This window comes from Malaclemys terrapin, chromosome 3 (assembly GCF_027887155.1).
Source record: "Malaclemys terrapin pileata isolate rMalTer1 chromosome 3, rMalTer1.hap1, whole genome shotgun sequence".
NCBI classification, from domain to species: Eukaryota; Metazoa; Chordata; order Testudines; family Emydidae; genus Malaclemys; species Malaclemys terrapin.
In genome coordinates this window covers 124,086,301-124,107,497 of record NC_071507.1, presented here as the reverse complement: position 1 = coordinate 124,107,497, position 21,197 = coordinate 124,086,301, and the positions used below count along the sequence as shown (strand labels likewise).

General features: G+C 41.1%; 1 protein-coding gene across 1 annotated transcript in view; it reads right to left on the bottom strand.

Moving 5' to 3' along the window:
• Positions 1–21,197, bottom strand: part of REV3L (REV3 like, DNA directed polymerase zeta catalytic subunit) — a 235,346-nt gene that overhangs the window by 148,435 nt on the left and 65,714 nt on the right. The window lies entirely within an intron of this gene.

Below are 21,197 nucleotides of genomic sequence, written 5' to 3'. Positions count from 1 at the left end.
AGCTGCATTTGGAGAACCAATGAAAACCATGCATTGTCTTTGATAAGGTAGGAGAGAAATACAGTTTGTAGTATCACTCCCTCAGCATATCCTTGATGTCTTTGTGGAAAGGAAACATAATGGGTATTTACTGGGCAGGGCAGAATCTGGGCCTTAATATCCTCTGTGGGTGGTTCAATGAAGTCTACCTTGAACACAACAGCTACAGCAAATGGGATGCTTTTATAGGTTTTATTTTTTAATTGAGGGGGGTAGGCTTTATATCAATAAGAATTAATGTTGTTATGTTAGCTCTAGCATGTCAATTAGACATTTTCTGAATTTCCTCTTTTGGAATTTGCAAGTGTAGACATATAGTTTGATTCTTACTGCCTGTCCAGTGACCGTTCAAAATTCAAAAACTAAAACTACAGCACACCATCAATCCATTTTCCTATTCAAAAGCCCATCAGTGGCTCAGGAACTGCATGAAGCAGGAAACTGATGAGTGTTGTTCATTAGAAACAGAAAAAGTAAGGTGACTAAAACACCCCTGAGAGCATTACTGGAAGAAAATCTTGAATTAAGTGAGTTAAAAGGTACTGCTTCTTCACTTCATTGAACACTTGCCAAATCATCGTCTATTAACTTAGACCAATGTGCAGATACTGCTGAGTCATTATTTCAAAAGTAATATGGATTTAAAGGCCGTTAAGGGGGATGGGGGGTGGGGGGAAGGGGGCGCAAAAATGAGCTTCTAAGATGCGAAAAAACACACATGAAAAAAGTAACAGAATACTACTTATCCTAGTTCAAATGCTTAAATATCAAACAAATCGAAGTATAGTATTCTGGGTGCCGGAGATAAAAGGTAAAAAACATATACCAATATTTGGAAAATGGCCGCCGTATGTATTAATGTTATTTGATCAACACCCATTCTATAATCAATTTACTTTTCTCTTAGAAAAAAAGAGTCTACACATAGCGAGCCATAAACACCAGAGAAGAGCAGTAAAGTTAACTAAAGCTGAAGCCACTAGGATAGAGAACTGCAATCACAGAGCAGCAAAATATGAAGGGAGCTTCCCTTTTTACGCAGGTGGGGAGAGAAAAATGAGGACTAATGTCTTCTGACCTCTGGAATGCCCAGGCACTCGCAACCAGCTGGTGATATGGTTCAGACAGCACTGCAATGTAAGTTGCAAATATGAACACATGATGTGCCAGAGCTACAAAATATGCAGACTAAGGATTATCATAATGGTACCTTTGGAGAAAAACTTTTTCATAATTTAAAACTGGATTCTGTTCAAGCTTTCAAAAAATTATCTTCCTACCTGTTGAGATCAAGCATGGTAAATTTCAACCCAAAATTAAAAAAATAAGGTATTTATGAAAGAGTGAAAATAACTGGAAATAAGTCTGTAATTGCAAAGACTCAGGCTATCAGTGTGTTTTAGTATAAAAACCGCTAAGCATAAAAGGTCTCTTTCATACTTTTGAAGATATTGTAGAGCCAAAATTTCAATGAATAGAGACCAACTTGAATGTGTAACAATGCACCCCTAATTGCATGTGTAGGCTGGTGCAATTGTAAATGCAGGTATGCAAACATGTAGAGAACTTGGGCACGCTTCCTTAAAAATCTACCTTTATATGCAATTTGGATTTTGAAATCCACTTAATAAAATGACAGTCAAAAGACTACACAGTAGTATATCCTCATGAAACTATCTTGAATTTCATACTCTGTTTATTCCCAAGTATCCAATTTCCTTCTTTACAACATCTCTGAACGGTCTGTAAACCATATCCATGATGTTTTCCTAGTGTCATTAGCTACTCAGTCCCTGTTGGCATCTCTCAATTTCCAATATCTAATCAGGTTATGTCCTATTGTAATGAGAGTAGGGTCTAACTGTTTATATGAATTACTCATAACTATTTATTTATTTCCCATCCTATAATCTTTACTGGATATATCACAGCTCCCACTAAATCCAAGTTCTTAAGTTTATATTCCTAGATCAATTTGGAGGTATATTTTGTACTAGCATTTTCTCACATGTATCTTGCTCTTATTCACTTCATATTTGTTGGCATCCTATTTCTGGAACACAACAAAAACTTTAACTCCATATACTCTATTTTAGAATTTAGCAAGATATAGGAAAAGTGCAGTTTGCTATCAGAGGAAAGTTTCAGTGCCTGTCTAGTCTGAAATTTAGCCTGTGTTACCATAGATCAGGGTGATCCCATTATAAGGAGCCAAACTAAGCTATAGGGAAATAGTGTACCAAATGTGTTGCTATAGGTATATGAGCACTTAGTCACATTATATTTAAGTTCTCCCTAGAATTATTGTTTTAATTGTTTGATTATCATCTGTTTTTCGCAGAGTGTTAACAACATATCAGGAAAAAAAGCAGCAGCACTCCTGGAAAAAAACTCATTTTTAGAAAGATTTTTGTTCATATAGAAAGCTCATGCACAAAAACAGAGTTTAATTTTTAAACTCTGAAATCTATGAAAAACTCCGCATAATTATTTTTAAAACAGAAACACTAGTTGACACAGACAATGTAGTAACAAAATGCATATGGAGGGTATATGCCAACTTTGCTACTGTAGGATGCAGAAGAATCTAGATGCCAACAAGGAAGTTGCTTCCTTTAGCAATAATAGCAAAGCAAAAGGAGACGATAAGAGATGTGTGTGTTCTCAAGAGATTTTTAGGTTCTCTAAATTAATTACATAACACCCCAATAGATTAACAGTAGGGTTGAAGACGGCAGCTGTAAAGTAGAAACCTGCCTCGCCTAGTCCCTGCAGAGCAAAGATCCTATTAAAACAAGTTCGTAAAAAATAATTCTGCAAATGCATATTTTAAAGAATAACTATGAGAAAAGCAAGTCGTTAAAGGCCAATAAAAATGTGATGCAAAGGTGTTTTTTTTAAAAAGTAAACATGACACTTAACATTTCTTCTGGTCTTCACTGCAGTGTTAGCTTGAGGTATAACTAGTGTTGCCTCAACCCAACTCCACTGTACACAAAAATTTCTAGCTAAAGTTGTGTGTTACTTTAAACTTGATGTAGCTGGCTGGTAAAGGTATGGGTCGAAAGCACACAAGTGTTGCTGACACCTTCGCTAGTAATGCAGTGGGGATGTAGGTACTCTCTCCATGCTGCTAATACAAACTCTACAGCTCTGGATTCCATGACCACTCTCTCTCTCTCAAACTAGACTAACAGGAGAGGAGTAAACTTGAATGTAGATAATTTGAGCTAACACTGTAGTAAAGATAAGTCCTTAGTATGTCAACTAGAGAGAAAAATATACTTTGAGGCTTAACTGTTTGCTACATCACGCACAGATAGAAATTAGCACTTAATCTTCTAGAGTCCAAAAGACTTTCAAACGTATGTCACATTCACATAAATACTTCAGAATGCCAAATTCAGAAAGTTAAAAATATGAACCTCCATACAAAAACCACTCAAACGAAAACCTCCAACAGGCATTTTATAATTCTAACCAACGAACTTATTCCAAGTCAAATCGCAAACACTATGCTCCTGTAAAACAGGCACAGAAGATTACATTATTGCACCTGTCAGGGGCTTAGCTAGGGATTCCTAGTTTGGGGATTCTGTTTTAACTTTTGGTTTTGGCTACTTTAGAGCCTTATATCATCCTAAAAACTTATTTGGGGGGGAGGGCATTTTAATTTTGATTGCATAAATTTGAGTAATGAAATATATAATTGTCAATTAAATACTTATAATTTATTTTTAAAGTCTTATATATTTGCATCCTACACTGCCCAAACTGTGTAACCACACAAAAAGCAATTTATTACACTGCCACATGTGACTAAGAAGTTAGCTGTATGAACAGGACAGTGAATAGGACTGAATTGTCTTGAAATTCCCTTGAAAGAAATTTTATCTTTTTCTATTTTTTTGCCCTATGTTTATTTTTTAGGAACCGATTCTTGAAAGACTATGATCAATGTTGTTTGACTGGCTGTTTTACGTGGTTTGACCTGAAAATCAGAATCCCTAGATTTAACATTTGCAAATCCTTTTAATACTCTCGAATAAAAAGCCTTACATGTACTAAGTATTTTTATTAAAAAACACCTTGATAATCAAACTGTTAACACAATATACATATCTCCTCAAAACTATTTTATTAGTATTACCCATTATTTATATTATGGTAGTACCCACTTAGACACTTTATGAAAGACAATTGACAGGGTACATGTCACCTCAGGACGGGATGCAGAGATAATGTTTCTTGACACCTTAAATGACTGCTTCTCGGAGCAGCTAGTCCTAGAACCCACCAGAGGAGAGGCAATTCTTGATTTAGTCCTAAGCAGAGCCCAGGATCTGGGCCAAGAGGTGAATATAGCTGAACTGCTTGGTAATAGTGACCATAATATAATTAAATTTAACATCCTTCTGGTGAGGAAAACACCACAGTGGCCCAACAGTGTAGCATTCAAATTTCAGAAAGGGGGACTACACAAAAAGGAGGAACTTAGTTAAACAGAAATTAAAAGGTACAGTGCCAAAAGTGAAATCCCTGCAAGCTGCATGGAAACTTTTTAAAGACACCATAACAGAGGCTCAACCTAAATGTATACACCAAATTAGAAAACATAGCAAGAGAACAAAAAAAGTGCCACCGTGGCTAAACAACAAAGTAAAGAAGCAGTGAGAGGCAAAAAGGCATCCTTTAAAAAGTGGAAGTTAAATCCTAGTGAGGCAAATAGAAAGGAGCATAAGCTATGGCAAATGAAATGTAAACATATAATTAGGAAGGCCAAAAAAGAATATGAAAAACAGCTAGTCAAAGACTCAAAAAGTAATAGCAACAATTTTTTAAAGTACATCAGAAGCAGGAAGCCTGCTAAACAACCAGTGGGGCCACTGGACAATCGAGCACTCAAGGACGATAAGGCCATTAGAGCAACTAAGTAAATTCTTTGTATTGGTCTTCAAGGCTGAGGATGTGAGGGAGATTCCCAAACTTGAGCCATTCTTTTTAGGTGACAAAGATGAGGAACTGTCGCAGATTGAGGTGTCATTAGAGGAGGTTTTGGAAAAAATTGATAAACAGTAATAAGTCACCAGAACCAGATGGTATTCACCCAAGAGTTCTGAAGGAACTCAAATGTGAAATTGCAGAACTACTAATTGTAGTCTGTAACCTATCATTTAAATCAGCCTCTGTACCAAATGACTGGAGGATAGCTAACGTGACGTCAATTTTTAAAGAGGGCTCCAGAGGTGATCCCAGCAGTTACAGGCTGGTAAGCCTGATTTCAGTACTGGGCAAACTGGTTGAAACTATAGTAAGGAACAAAATTGTCAGACACCGATGAACCTAATTTGTTGGGGAAGAGTTAACGTGGTTTCTGTAAAGGGAAATCACGCCTCACCAATCTACTAGCTGTTTGCCAGAAGCCTCTCTTTGCCACTGTCGGAAGACAGATTACTGGGCTAGAAGGACCTCTGGTCTGACCCAGTAGGGCTGTTCTTATGTTCAGCTAATTGCAATTCCAGATCAATAAAACCCCCAATGTAATTGCTTAAAGGAAAAACATTTAATAGAAGAGTATGGGGAAGACTCCTTCATATATTAAAAAAAGAGGATTCAGGGGTTACCTGAAGTATCATAGTCTATTAATCTATTTCTCTGTAGACACCCATCTTAAAGAAACTGGGTGTGAAGGGTGCTGCAAAAAAAAAAAACAGCTACAAGTGGAAGGAATGTGCTATAAGGCTCCTATAACACTAAGACTTGGACCAAGAAGAAGATACAATATAACCCTGGATGGGAGACAAAAAAACAAACAAACAAAAAAAAAAACAACCCAGATTCTTGTCTTTTCAAGACCACTATGAAGATCAAGTTTTCAGAATCCCTTGGAAAAAAACTCAGATTTGTGTACAGTTTCTACATTTTAAGACAAGCTCTCCTGAATATTCATGCTCTAGAAGGAAAAACCTCTCAGGTTCCAGAACAAGAGCTCAGGTGTTGTAGGTCTGGGAGTCTGAGGATCCTGAATAGGATCCTCAGACTCCCAGACCTACAACACCTGAGTCCAGAAATTTACCTCAGTCCAGTCCAAGGATGCTAACACACTTGTAGTAATCTGAGAAACTATGGGTGCGTGGGCCACTAATTTCTGTTAATTGATGGAGGACTCAAATGATTTAGTTCTTATTCTCATGTGTCCAGTTGATATATGCTTAGTCCCTGGACATACAGGCTGTTCGTTAGCTCAAAAACAGGTTGTTTTAATCATTAGACACCTTTTGTTGTGAGCTCCTCAGATCACAGACTGTCCATAATGATGGTTTGGTAAGTATCCAGTATATACAGCAGAATGTAAGTAATTAACAAAACTTCCTACCCCAGGAAGCATAATTTCCCTTGTTTCATTCAGGATTTTAAACCTGCACTTTCTTATCCCAGCTTGGAAGTGTAGAGCTGGGAATGAGCACTCACACTTGAAGCCTCTTGATTGTGTAGTAATGCTCTTTCAACTTGAAAGTGTTGCTGAAGTAGTTTTACACATATGAAACAAAATGGTGTACTCTCCTCCCTTGATGTTAACCTTTTAGTTCAGGATCACAGACTTCTGGATCATCCATTGAATCGGAAACCTGATGGTATGAGCCACTGGACACTCAAAGTTTCTTGGTTGAAAGCTGTTGTCAGGCTCAAAATGTCCAGTTAGGCTCAATTACAAGTTATAAAGGGAAGTTGGAAGGGGAAAAGCTTAATTGCTTTTGGATTCTACCTGCAGAATCCATCTATTTCTGTTTATTGTCACATGTTGATTAGCTGCATGCACTACACTGCTCAGGTGCATTGATAAGAAAAACAACCAGCAGCTATGGTAAAAAGGCAGGCTAATATGCCTACTCTGACCTAAGCAAGGCCAAACAGAAAACAAGTCTTCTGGTACTGATAAACTAGGAGTATGGGCTAGATCCCTCTGTTGCATTCTGTGAAAAAGAAAAAACAGAGTGCAAAGGTAAAAAAAAAAGGAATTGGACTAGCCCACACTTGAAGGAGTCAGGGGAATGGAGGGTTAACTGGCACCAGTGGGCCAGACCACTCTGCTAACTTACTAAGAAAAAGCCGGTGGAAAGAATAAGAAGAGTTGGAAAATAGCAGGCGAGGCCATGCAGCACAAACCAACATCTAAGAGAGAGAGAACAGTGACCGAACACAGAATCCTCAGGTTGCCTTCATGTAATGGTAACTGGTACCAAGTATGGAGAAGATGAGCCATTTGAGCATGGAGGCGGGGGGAGGAAAGGGAGATTGTTTTTTAAAACTGTGGTTTTGGTTTAAAAGCCAGTGGGAGTAAAAGCTGTCCTGAGAGGGAGCAAGGCTGACAGAACCACTGAGGGCAGGGGTTCAAGATACTGACCTCGAACAGGACTAGCTAAGACCCTTCCTGGAACAATTTGGGTAAAAAATACTAGGTTACCATGGTACTCTGAAAGGGGTGATGGTGGTTGGGGTCCTGTGCCATGGGTTTTTCCTGTCCCTCCGATTTACCAGTCTCCTGGAGACACACCTGGATGCCATATTACCCCAGTACAAACAGAAAAAAGCAGCCAAGGACCTCATGTTTGTTACATCCAAAATCCCAGGTCCTGCTTGTGAATTTCTGTCCCAAGCAGCTTAAGGCAAAGTGAACACTGCTGTAGAATGGAAAGCTATTGCGTAGCCATGCAGTGTGCAGGAACCCCCTTGATCTTAATTGTGGGGTGACCCTACTTCATTGTGTGTTTTCTCCTCAAATACCAGTTTTCCAGCAGACTTCTGTTTTCCAAATATCCTCCCACAACCAGCAGGGCAACGAGGCGAGGGAAAACAATTAAAAAAAAAAAATACAGTGAACCCTCGTTATAATACCCTTCATAATAATGAATCTTCAGACATAATGAACCCAGTCCCTGGATCCCAACTCCAGCCCTGGTGCTGCGTCAGGGGCTGGAGGAGCCGTCAGCCCCCATCCCACCTCTCCCCACCCCATGGCAGGTCTCTTTTGCTATAATGAGCCTCTGGCTATAACAAACAAATGGCTTGGATCCCTAGGGGCACATTATAGCGAGGGTGTGCTGTAACAGAAAAAGCTCCTATCTGAAGACAGAGAAAGGAGAAGCCTGGGGAAGCCTCCTGCTTCTTTGAGCAGAGGCAAGACACTGGGGAGTTAGCGATGCAATCAGTTCTTTGAACGCCTCTAACTGCTGGCAGTACACTGGGAAGCGAGAAAGAGAGGATTTAAAAAAAAAAAAAATAGAGGAGTCTCATGCTTGGAAACTTAGGAAGAACAACCCAGTTGTAACAGATGATGGAGGACCAGCTACCCATGAGGAAAAAAAGAAAAAAAAATATCTAGATCTTTGTTTATAAAATCCTTCCTGCTTCTTCTTGCCCTGCTTATGTGTGGAGAGAGAATGTTTCTCCTTTCTACTGAACTCTATGAGCGTCCTGTCCAAAGGGTCACCAAATAAATTTGTGTCTTCTGAATTCTGAAGACAAAGTAACTGTTTTGGCCTGGCCATCTCCTGCACCAGGGATAATATCCCTAGCTAAAAATTTGACACAGTTAATGGGGACTTCTGTCTCAAGTGAGTTGCTATACATTTCTTGTGTTAATTAAATTTCACTTCCTCTTCTTTACATGAATACTGCAAAAGGTGTTGCAAGAATGTATACTTGTATAATTTCTGTTTCAAAGTCCTTCCTCCCCCACACTTCTGAGATCAATCTCTCTATGTGTGGTCAGTCTGATTCTTAAAGGAAGGCCTATCCACTGAAAGGATGCACTCTTATTTTTATTAAGCTATACAATAACTTCAATATCTGGCAATTAAAGTAGCCTTCCCTTACAAGCAGTTCTCCACTTAGCCTTACTTCTCCTTCTTGTAGACACATGCATTAACTCCTTCTCTTCAGATTGAAAATATTTACCTTTGCTTTTGTTATCTGGTTTATTTTCTGCCTTATCCTTATCTCCTATGGAAGAGTATAGCATTTAGTGAAGACTGGTGCACATACCTTCCAAAGGAGAAAATAGTTTTACCTGTGTTAAACGACCACTCTGAAATGGAGTTGACAGTACAACAACTTAAGCTGATGATCAACAAGAAATATTAAATAGTAATCAGTGTATACAATCAAAATATACTTCCTTCTCCTGCATATGTTACAACAGGCTGAAATTTTTTTCATGCTTTTCAATGAAAGTAGACAAAAAATTCCACCCAGCAACAGAACTGGTCAGGAAATTGGAGGGTGGAGGGGTATGAACATTTTCAAAAAGATCAACTTCTTAGTAAAAAAAGGCAAAAAATCCTTGTCCAGTTCTAATAAATATTAAGACAAATTAATAATATTTTAAATTATATTTTAAATATTACCACATATAGTTTTCTGCATGTTTTAGAGACTTTGGACATGTAACGCCTCCACCACTTAATTCTTTGCTACATCACGCAAAACATACCACTTGTGACTCCTTAGGGATAAGTGATTTTACACATAAAAGAGCAGCATATAAATTAATACATGTGATTAGGGTCATTACACCAGACAAGTGGTATATCGTAATATATAACTGTCTCAAGAATCAAAATAACTTACATTAATAAAATCAATAATTGCACATGTTATTTTGTTTTCCTACCCAAGTCCTCCTGGCAGGAGGTACTAATCATCTGAACATTTCTTGGACCCCAAGAATCCTCTTATTTTCCCCTAAACATCCCTCTCTCTCAGATCACTGAATCATACCTACTGTCCTTCTGGCTGATGGGGATTGGACATGCCCTGCACAGCCAATCATTGCTCTTAAGACAATTTGAGAGGGACATGAGCTCCATACCACAAGCTGCCTCTGCAGCCTTTATACCCCTACTGGCCTGTGAAGGGGTGGAGGGGAGGGAGAGAGAATGGATACAAAACAAATTTCGAGTAGTGATTTTCCACAAAGCAGCACATTGTATTACTGCTGGATAAACAGATTACCCTCTTGTTTTGCTATTTTAAATACTTTGGACATATACAACACATCTTAAAATATGAAACTATACTTCCATCTTTTCCCCCTTCCTTTTTCAGTTATATTTGGGATTGAGATATTGTTTTAAAGGCAGCAGAAGCCAATAAGCAGTTTCAAATTTTGAACGTCCTGAAAGCAGTAGAGTTAAACCAGTGGTTCTCAAACTTTTGTACTGGTGACCCCTTTCAGATAGCAAGCCTCTGAGTGCAACCCCCCTTATAAATTAAAAACACTTTTTTATATATTTAACACCATTATAAATGCTGGATGTAAAGCAGGGTTTGGGGTGCAGGTTGACAGCTCGCGACCCCCCCATGTAATAACCTCACGACTCCCTGAGGGGTCCCGACCCCCAGTTTGAGAACCCCTGAGTTAAACTAATAGCAGGATAGATAATACTAGGAAACAGAGTAGGTGCATGGACAGGGTGATGATGCATCAGTGACAGAAACTTATTCAGACACATTCAGAAAATGCCTTAAAAAAAAAAAATAAGAAGAAACACAGCAGTGGCTCAAGAGCACGAGTAGCAATCTCAAAGGAGACTTAAGAACCTGGGAATAAACCACAAATTGGCTGTGAGTTCTATATTTAGATTTCACCAACCAATTATCAAGTATAAACTCCTCAAGCACTATAACGGCCTAACCACGGAGACACAGGCAGTCCCCTTTGGTTGGGTACTCCAATCTGTCTTGCCATCCAAGTGAGCATATCTGCGTAATAGATCGTCCCTTATACCAAGGATCACAGCAATATTCAGGTTACTCCCAGTCCCAAAGGACCAGTCACTTACTCCAGGTCAATTGCACTTTAGATCTGGTAGCCACTCCTATTATAAACTATCTAAACATTTATTATATATGAAAAGGAAACAAGAGAGTTATTTACAAGGTTAAAGCAGGTAAACATATATACACAAATGAATTCCAATCTTAAATTTCAAAAAGTAATTGAAGCTTCTATAACATGGATTGGCAACCTTTGGCACATGGCATGTCAGGGAAATCCGCTGGCGGGCTGGGACTGTTTGTTTACTTGCAGCGTCCCAGTCCGCCAGCGGATTTCCCTGATGGGCTGTGAGTCAAAGGTTGCCAATACCTGTTCTATAGTAAGCAAGCTGTGTCTCCTTCAGGACTAACCCAGGCTAAGCACTGGGGATCTTTTACTTGTGCCTAGTAATCTTTGCCCCTCAGAGCCCAAGCAGCATAAAAACAGTTGTTCCATGGGGGGGTGGGGGGTGGGGTGGAGCAGTTATTTCCTTCCCCTCTTCTTTCCTGAGCTGCAAACTCAGCTGATGGGAGGAATCCACTTTCAAGACTCATCTTGATTAGGGGGAGGGAGGGAGAGTAAACAACAAAGTTTTGTTCTCTTTAATGTTCCACTCTAGTTCATCTGGTGTTGATGGGCCATCCTTGTCAGGCAGGACATAACACCTTCCCTTGGAGACCAGCTTTTCACATTAGTTAATATCTCTCTCCTGTCTGGTGATTTACTGTTAGAGAGCCTTACACAAGCAAATGCTCAAATATTACCTTACAATATGGGATACAGATGTTCTACATGAGATTAATATATGCAACTCACAAGCATTTGATAGTCTTATAATTCTTATATCTGTTTCAACAATACTAACACACAGATGAGCCAGACTGATTCTAGCTATGTATTTGTCTGTATTCTATGGATGCATGGGGACCTTGGCATGAGCTGGCACTTGGTCTGCCAGCATCACATCATATTGTAAACACAATGTCGTTGCAAATGAAACACAGATCCATGCCACGTGAGCTAAATCCCAGGTCTGAGGGTTAATGGCTAAATCGAGGACAACCACATGAAAACAGATGTACACGTGAAACAAACTTGTATCTATGCTTCTTATGCAGTGTTAGAAAATTCTAAAAGCTTTAATCCAGAATCTAGACATAAAAATCCTGCAATTCTAATTCAGTAAAGAACTAGAACAATGAGTTTGTGTTATCAATCAGTGACTACGTAGAGAGTCCAAGATAAGTGTGCTACAAAGAGCGGCGTTCTTTGAAAAAAGAAAGACTAGAACAGACAAAAAGCCATGAAATCCTTCAAGGGCTGCCAAGAGACAGACTTTACAGAAGATGAAAAGAGGGGGGATGGATGCACGATTCAAGATGAGAAAGTGGAACATCATATTCCAAAATAAACCAAGAGATAGGAAGGTAGGAATTTAGTTAGTATCACAAAGCGTAAAGAATAAAACAGAAACACTCTAGCTGTATTACTGAAAGCCAGCTTCTAAATGCATTCATTTACACATTGTACAAAATGTATAAGAACACAAAAAGGCATTAAAAGTGAAATTTGAGGAGGGGTGCATTTTAACATTAGTCATTGTAAAGACAGACAAAAAATTCCATTGTTGGTGACTAATGCTAATTTTCAGAGGTGCTGAGCATGCACAGCATCCACTGAGTTCACTGCAGTGAGGGATTTTTTACTGGAATGGGGAGTCGGGGGTCTTACAAAGCTAATAGGGTAAGAGTTGGGTGGAGCCTCAAAGACTTTACTTCATGATAGACAAAGACAAGAAAGTGTGTGGGAATAAACAAACACACAAGAAACAAACAAAAAATAACCTGTTGGGAGAGAACAAAATTAAAAGAAGAGACTGCTGAAACTCTTTTTTTCCTTCAGGTGATGGTGGTGGGTATCACCACTACAAATATTTTGACTAAGAAGCCAGTTAACTAACACTTAAGTGGGAGCCAAAATAAAACATTGAAATAAAATCTACTTTATAATCTCCCTTCTCAGTGAAGGGGGGGGGGGGGGGAGAGGAGGGGAGACAGACATCTTCCTAAATCAAAAAATTAAAAGTGTACATAAAATATACTAATATAATATAAATAATATATGGAGATATACCTATCTCCTAGAACTGGAAGGGACCTTGAAAGGTCATCAAGTCCAACCCCCTGCCTTCACTAGCAGGACCAAGTACTGATTTTGCCCCTGATCCCTAAGTGGCCCCCTCAAGGATTGAACTCACAACCCTGGGTTTAGCAGGCCAATGCTCAAACCACTGAGCTATCCCTCCCGCCCCCATACTGTAATCTATTTTTTAATCAAAAACATACTCCTATATTTTCACTGCTAAAGCAAACAAATATTATTTTGCACATACATAGCACCTTTCACCCAAGAGTCATAAAATGCTTTAAAACAGTTAATCTTCAACATCCCCTGGAAATAAATACAATACCCACTGAACACTCGAATAGATGGAAATGTTATGGTTAAATCCACACATGTCACATTGAAAAGGGATGAAAGAATTCAGCATTTGATCAATTTCCAGTAAGTAATATGGGTTTGATAAAAACCTTTACTCACTTAAGTATGGGTTTGAAGGACTGACCTGTTTTAGTAAATTACAATAAGATACCTGACGCTAGAAGGTCAAATAAGACTATCTATATTACAGCTGGTTCAAATCATAAATACATTTTACAGAAATGTTTCTGAATATCTTCACTATTTCACTGAAAAACATTGACAAAAGTTTTCCAACTACGTTTACTGAATATTGTTTACTCACTAATCTTAAACTTTAAAAAACCTAAACAAGTAAAAACATGGCTACACAGGCACAGAATCTCACCATTTTCTTCAATGGACAACTAATTTTCATTGGCAAAACATGGCTTAACTGGATTCAGAAAAACACCAAGGTAATCATGATAGAAATATTCTAACTCAGTGGTTCTCAAACTTCTTTTTCGCAGACCACTTGAAAATTGCTGAGGATCTCGGCGGACCACTTAATGATCTTTCCAAATGTTGTTTGCACTGTTAGCTAACTATTGTAAAGTGCTTTGGATAAAAGCGCTATTTTTGTTCTACAAATAAAAGCACACAACTTGTATTTTAAAATCAGTAGTCTTACCTTTCTAATGCGATGGATATACCCTCTCTCCCCCACTGGGGCTGGGAAGGAGGAAGGTCTCTCCCTCTCTCTCCCGCCCCGGCAGGCCCTGAGCTGGTGCTGGGAAGGAGGGAGGTCTCTTCCCCCGCCACAGCTGGGAAGCAGGGCCATCTCTCCCTGGCAGCTATAGTCCAGGAGCTAGGGAAAGTCGCCTCTTTCTCTGGCCGCTGCAGCCCTGCATGTCCCAAATTCCCCCCTGCTGCCCCCTCCCATCTATCCGCTATTCTCCCCAAGGCCACCACCTCACCTTACATGTGTGTCTTCTCCAGGGTCCAGGCACCTAATTAATGGAGCCACGCCTGCGCGGCTCCACTAATTAGAGGGAACGATATATCCACAGACCACCTGAATGGAGCTCGCGGACCACAGTTTGAAAACCTCTGTTCTAACTTTTTATTATTTTTCTTAACTGTCAGAGTGCTAGGTGCTTTAAATGATGCAGTCTGTGCCTCAAGAAAGTTTACAATCTAAACAAACAAATATCAGATGTAAAATCAAACTTGGAAGATTCAAAATTTTGCACTAATTTAAGTGCCTTTTTCTCCATTTGGAACTGTGCATGGGATAGCTGAAAGCAAAGAGGCAGAGGCCTAGATCATACTTCTTTTGGACCCATCAATGATACCATCACTCTTTACAGAGCATGGTGTATGCGCCAATGCATTCTTTGATGGCAGCTGAGTCCGATATGCGAGTGACAGTCCCGTCCACAGGTAGGGCTCTGAATTGGAGCAGCAGATTCTTTCCTACTCTGACACCGGTCATCACAAAACTTGATCCAGTCTGCCTCGCAACACCTCACTCCATCTACAAGCTGACTCCGCCAACAAGAGTGGCATTCTGCACTCCTTTCCAGGGCTTTGGAGCGGAGCCCGGAGCAGCTCCGGAGCTGTGGAGCTGCAGGTTTTTGCCTGGAGCTGGAGCGGCGCCGGAGGACAGCTCCAAAGCCCTGCGTCCTTTCCCAATCATCCACAGAGATTCCAAAGGATACTAAATCAATCTTTGCAAGCATCTGAAATTCGCTCACCAGTCTGCCTCTCTTTCTAGACCCTTTGCGAGCTTCAGAGTACAGCACACTCTTTGGGATCCTGTAATCCGGCATTGGCTTGACACCTGAGACTTTTCTTACTAATCAATGTTCCCATGAATGATCAGCACAATTTAACTTTTCCACATTTGTCACCCAGTCTTGCCATCTTATTAGAAGAATTTTATGCAAGCATCTGATATGAAAACTGTTTAGTCTTTTGATATGTTTGGTGTAAGCTGTCCATGTTTCTGAGCCATATTGATGAGTGGATAAAACACATCTTATAAATATGGATTTTCCACTTTAGTTGACAATTTATTGTTCCAGGCTCTGTCTTGCAAAAGATCAAAGTTCCTGGCTGCTTTGCCAATTCTACTAGTAAACTCCGCATCAAGATCTACTTTGCTGGTAACAGTAGAGCCAAGGTAGCAAAATTGGTCATCAACATCTAGATGAACACCATCTAAGGTGCCATCTGGAACCAGTTCTGAAGAGCCTTGATGCATGATAACAGTCTTTTTCAAGCTCATTGCTAGCCCAAAGATTTTGCATAAATCAGAAAACTTAGTAATAAGATGCTGTAGGACATCAACACCATGAGCCACAAGAGCTGCATCATCTGCAAACTACAGATCTTTTATGATGATCTCCTTCACCTTTGTCTTAGCTCTTAGCCTTGCAATGTTAAACAAACCTCCTAGTCTAGTGGTAAGATAGACACCCTCTTGAACATCACAGAACACATATTAAAGCAAGAATGAGAAATAAATATTAAACAATGTAGAAGCCAGTACTCAACCCTGCTTCACTGCACTGATGATGTTAAATGAGTCAGACACTTGGTTTTCATACATTACAATTACCTTCATGCCATCATGTAAGGATTTCACAAGGTTTAGCATTATAGGTGCATGGGATAGTTGAAAGCAAAGAGGCTGAGGACTACATTATACTTCTTTTGGAGCCATCAAATCCTATTTAATTGGTTAAAGGAGTCACTGTGGAACAATCTGAGTCACTTAATCCAACACCAAAATCTATAGCAAGGTCTCACCATGTAACCTCATCAGACATACTCAAACTATTTAATAGTTTGGACAACCTATTACCATACTGTCTGTGGACAGCTCACCCGCATTAACAATTGCATTGTCTGTCTCCCCACACATCTGTGATAGTTTGACATCAATATGGCAATGACAGTCATGTGGCAACTACAACTGCTTGCATGGAAAAGTAATATTAAGAAACTTTAAAAAAAATCTTTATTTAATGTAGTAAGTGTTTTGTCCGTTTTAGACAAAAAGTCTGCAGTGAAAAGCCTGAACACCTGTACAAGCAGCTAGAAGAAAGGAGGAGCAGCCAATACTAGGGGCTTGTCTTCACTAAGGGGTAATTTGGTGCTGCTGCGATCGATGCAGCAGGCATCGATGCAGCAGGTCTAGTGAAGACGCCATAAGTCAATGGGAGAGCGATCTCCCATCGACTTCAGAACTCCACCTCCCCGAGAGGCAGAAGCTATGTCGACAGGAGAACATCTCCCGTCAACATAGCGTGGTGCAGACACCACTGTAAGCCGATCTAAGCTACATCGACTTAAGTTACGTATCTTAAGTAACTGAACTAGTGTAACTTAGATCGACTCACCTCGTTAGTGTAGACCAGGCCTTAGTGACCAGCGAACTCTCTGCAGACCAGTAACAAGTGCTCCATGGAGTAGAGACCGCGTTTGGGAACCTTTGCTTTGCAGAGCTCTTTTTCTCTATTAGTCCAAGAATCAAAGGATCAGGGATAGGTATAAAACCTATGTCTCTTATATGGTAGGGCAGAACAAACCTAGCTTTTTTAAAAGAATGTTAATTTCCAGGTATGTGGCTTATTTTATTTCCATGTAAAAGGGGGGTGGGGTTAGCGAAGTCTTTCCATATTCTAGTTTACACACAGGTTAAATCATGGAAATGACCAAAAACAATTAAGTTATTTTGGGCTGAATTTTTTCAGTCTCTCTCTAATGACAAATGTAGTATATGAAATAGTTACCAAAACTGATGAATTAGGGAAAAATTATCAAATCCACGGCCATGAAAAATGTGTCACGCACTGTGAAATCTGGTCTTTTGTGTACCCTATACCAGTATTCTCAATCTACTTATCATTGTGGGCCCTATGCGGCCCACAAAGTGTTACCTTGGCTGCAGGTTGAGAATCCTACTTAACCCCCTCTCCCACACACACAAACCCTTATGCTTAGCACCCTCTGCCCAGAAACCCCTCCACAGAGTGGGGCCAGGAGCCGAGAGCTTGGTGTGGGCCATGGAGCAGCTGGGAGCCCGCTGGGTGACAGGGCAGCCAGGAAGACCGGAGCCCACGGTCTTTGGTCCCAACCCAAAACAGGGTTATGGGGGGGGTCCCAAGGTTATTGTAGGGGGGTCGCGGTATTGCCACCTTTACCTCTGCACTGCCTTCAGAGCTGGGTGGCCAGAGAGTGGCAGCTGCTGGCCAGGCACCCAGCTCTAAAGGCAGCACCTCACCAGCAGCTGTGCAGAAGTAAGGGTGGCAATACCATACCGTTCCACCCTTACTTCTGTGCTGCTGCCTTCAGATCTGGGCAGCCAGGAAGTGGTGGCTGCTGGCTGAGGACCTAGCTATGAAGGCAGTAGCGCAGAAGTAAGGTTGGCAATAGCATACCATACCATCCTTACTTCTGCGCTGCTGGGCTCCTGGCCAGCAGCCACCACTCTCTGGTCACCCAGCTCTGAAGGCAGCGCTACCACCAGCAGCAGCAGAGAAGTAAGGGTGGCATACCGTGACCCCCATACAATAACATTACATTACCCCCTCCCCCATGTCCCCTTTTGGGTCAGGACTCCTACATAGGGCTGCGGGGAGGGGGGGGCAAGTGGGGCAATTTGTCCCAGGCCCCACAGGGGCCCCCACAAGAATGTTGGCGACTCCCCCACGCCTCCGCCTTCTCCCATCCCCCAGCGCCTCAGCACGCTGCGTCCAGGAGCGGCCCTGGACACCACTGCAGCGACATGACTCCAACAGGGCCTGAGCTCCCGCCGCTCGGAGCCGCGTGGTAAGGGGGCGGGGCTGTGAGCTCCGACGGGCCAAGCGGCAAGAACTCCTGGACGTGGCTTGCTGAGGCTCTGGGAGAGAGGGGAGGCGGCATGGTAAGCCCCTCTGAGCCAGGCACCCCCCAACCCCCAGCTCCGAGCCCAGCCCCTCTGAGCTGGGCACCTCCTGACCCCCAACTCCGAACCAACCCCCTCTGAGCCGGGCACCCCCTGACCCCCAGCTCTGAGCCCAGCCCCTCTGAGCCGGGCACCCCCTGACCCCATTCCCTCCCCAACCCTGATCGCCAGCTCCGAGCCCAGCCCCTCTGAGCCAGGCATCCCCCAACCCAGAGCTCAGCTCCCCACCCAGCCCTGGGCAACAGTAGCGCCACCCCCAGGCAGAGACAGCCCATTGGCACCAACCATCACCATCACCCAGCGACAGCCCATTATGTAATTGCAAATGTATACATACCATTAAAGCATTTAATGTTTTTAAATAATGTATTTCGTGTATTCTCAAATTATTAAAAAAATAATTTTTGAATGTATTTCACTGGTTATCTTTTACATTTCCAAATACATGTTACTATAGTATTGCAACTCATTTTTATGGAAGGGGCCCCTGAAATTGCTTTGCCCCAGGCGCCCTGAATCCTCTGGGCGGCCCTGCTCCTACAATCACAACACCATGAAATTTGAAATTTAAATATCTGAAATCATGACATTTACAATTTTTAAAATCCTATGACTGTGAAATTGCCCAAAATGGACCATGAATTTGGTAGGGCCCTACTTATAGGAGATATTAGGTTTCGTGTTTTCCATATACTTGATTAATTATGGCATCTCAATACATTACAGCAAATAATGTTGCTAAGAGAAAATCTTAACGGCTACTTTGCAGACAAAACAGATCCTTTACAAATTAAGGCTCCAGATCCTACAAAGAATAGCATGCGCTTAACTTATGTGCTGTGAGTTGTTCCACTGAAGCCAATGCTGTGGAAAGTTAAGCATGCGCCTAAGGGCTTGTCTACACTGTCAAGTTTCTGCGCTGAAAAGCAGCTTTTTGCGCTCGAACTAGAGACGTGTACCAAGCCAATTTGTGTGCAGAAACTCCTCAGTTGTAGCGCTGCAAAAAAACCACCTCGACGAGAGTCATAAGGCTATTTGCGCAGAGGCTCCAGCGCTCTATTGCCAGTGTACACACTTGATTGCTTTCTGCGCTGTAACTGGCCTCTGGAGCTGTCCCATAATGCCTCAAGTTACCACTCTGCTCATTGTTTTGAACTCGGCTGCCCTGAAAACATGCACCCCTCCCCTTTCAACACACCATTTCTGACAGCCCTTGCTTGCTGTGCTGATCTGTTCAGGGACACAAAGCAAACCATTAATGTGGAATGCTTGTGCTGTTGAACACAGAGGCAGGTGTTTGTGAGAGAGAGAGAGAGAGAGAGAGAGAGAAATTGCCTCAGGACTGGTTGCTTCCTGCAGCTGTCTGAACTTACAAGACAGTGTCCTGACAGTCTATCTGTCCCCCAAAACACACACTCTCTCTCCCCCCTCCTACACACACAGACACACACACACACACACACACACTCTCTCTCCTTCCCCCACCCCCATCCCCACTTCAGTTAAAAGCAGCTGGCAATGTAGTAGGATACCCATGGAACAATGGGATTGGGAAACCTGAATCATGTGACGCTATGTCTGCCCCATAAGACATTGTAAATCCCTCCCAAAACACTCTGCAGCCAATTGCACAGTGGGATAGCTACCACAATGCACTGCTGTCTTTGCCGTTGCAAGAGCTGCTAACGTGGATGCGTTCCAGCGTCACAAGGAGCACAGTGTGGACACACAACAGCAGTTTAATTCCAATGTTTTATTAAAAGTGGTATAATTTGTGGTGCAGAAACTTGCCAGTTTAGACAGATCCTAGGTCTTTGCAGGATCAGGGTCTAACTGGATCTTCAATGTTGATACTTGTCAGTGCCTGGTTATGTCTGATCCATTGGCATTTTTGAGACCAGGCAGCTTAATGGTTAGAAAATTATTCCCTGCCTCTGTTCAAGATTTACCTTATTCTAGTAAGGATACGAGCAACTCTCTTTGCAAAATACAGCAGACTCCTAAAAAAAAAATATCTGTCCCATTTCTTAATGTCTTCAATCCATTCTCTTATCTCTAAAATACTATTAAATATGTGTCTCCTGTAGAACATTAATGGCCTCTAACTCATGTTAATGCAGTCAGGGACTAATCAAAATAAGGCATAATTTGCCTTCCTGAAAGCTGAATATATCAACCATGTTAGCAGTACTCTCTCAGTGGCAGATAAAACAAGGACGGAAGTTTTACTTTTAAGTTTGTATCTGATACCTCAGTTACACCAATTGAAAACTAATGACTATTTCCCCTTTTGCTCTTGACTGACAGATAGCATTAATAAAGCAAAAGTTGCCAAGAGGAGAAGCAGCTTAATATCACCTCCTACATCGCCTGCTAACCTTAAATCCATTTTAACAATGAAGGTTATTTGTATAATTACAAATGGTAACAGAACACAGAGATTTTTAACCTGAATATGTAGGAACAACAAAGTTTAACTGAAATTTCACAAAATACTTTGAAATGTCAAGAATTCAGGATGGTCATTCCGACATAATATAAATGAAACATGGAATGTAAATTAACATGCAAAATTACCATTTCTACACCCTTAGTTTCACTAGGCCAGAACAGATGGAATCCTACTTGCTAATCCTTGAACTTTGGGCATTAGATAGAATTTTTTTTCTAATCTGGACTATAAAAACAACTCTAAGAACTCTGGGACCAAAAGCCTGATTCACCGAAGTAGAGTACCTACTTATTACATTCAGGTAGGGAGGAATGAAGATCAGACCAAGAAAAAAAATCACTCCTCTACACTTGCTTTGCATCATCTGACCTTTGAAAAGAATTATGGCTGGTTGAATGTTTTTTCATAGGTAGCTGGGCTTTCTGACTCAACTCACCTAAAAGACCTCTGAAATGATCTTTTCCATTGTG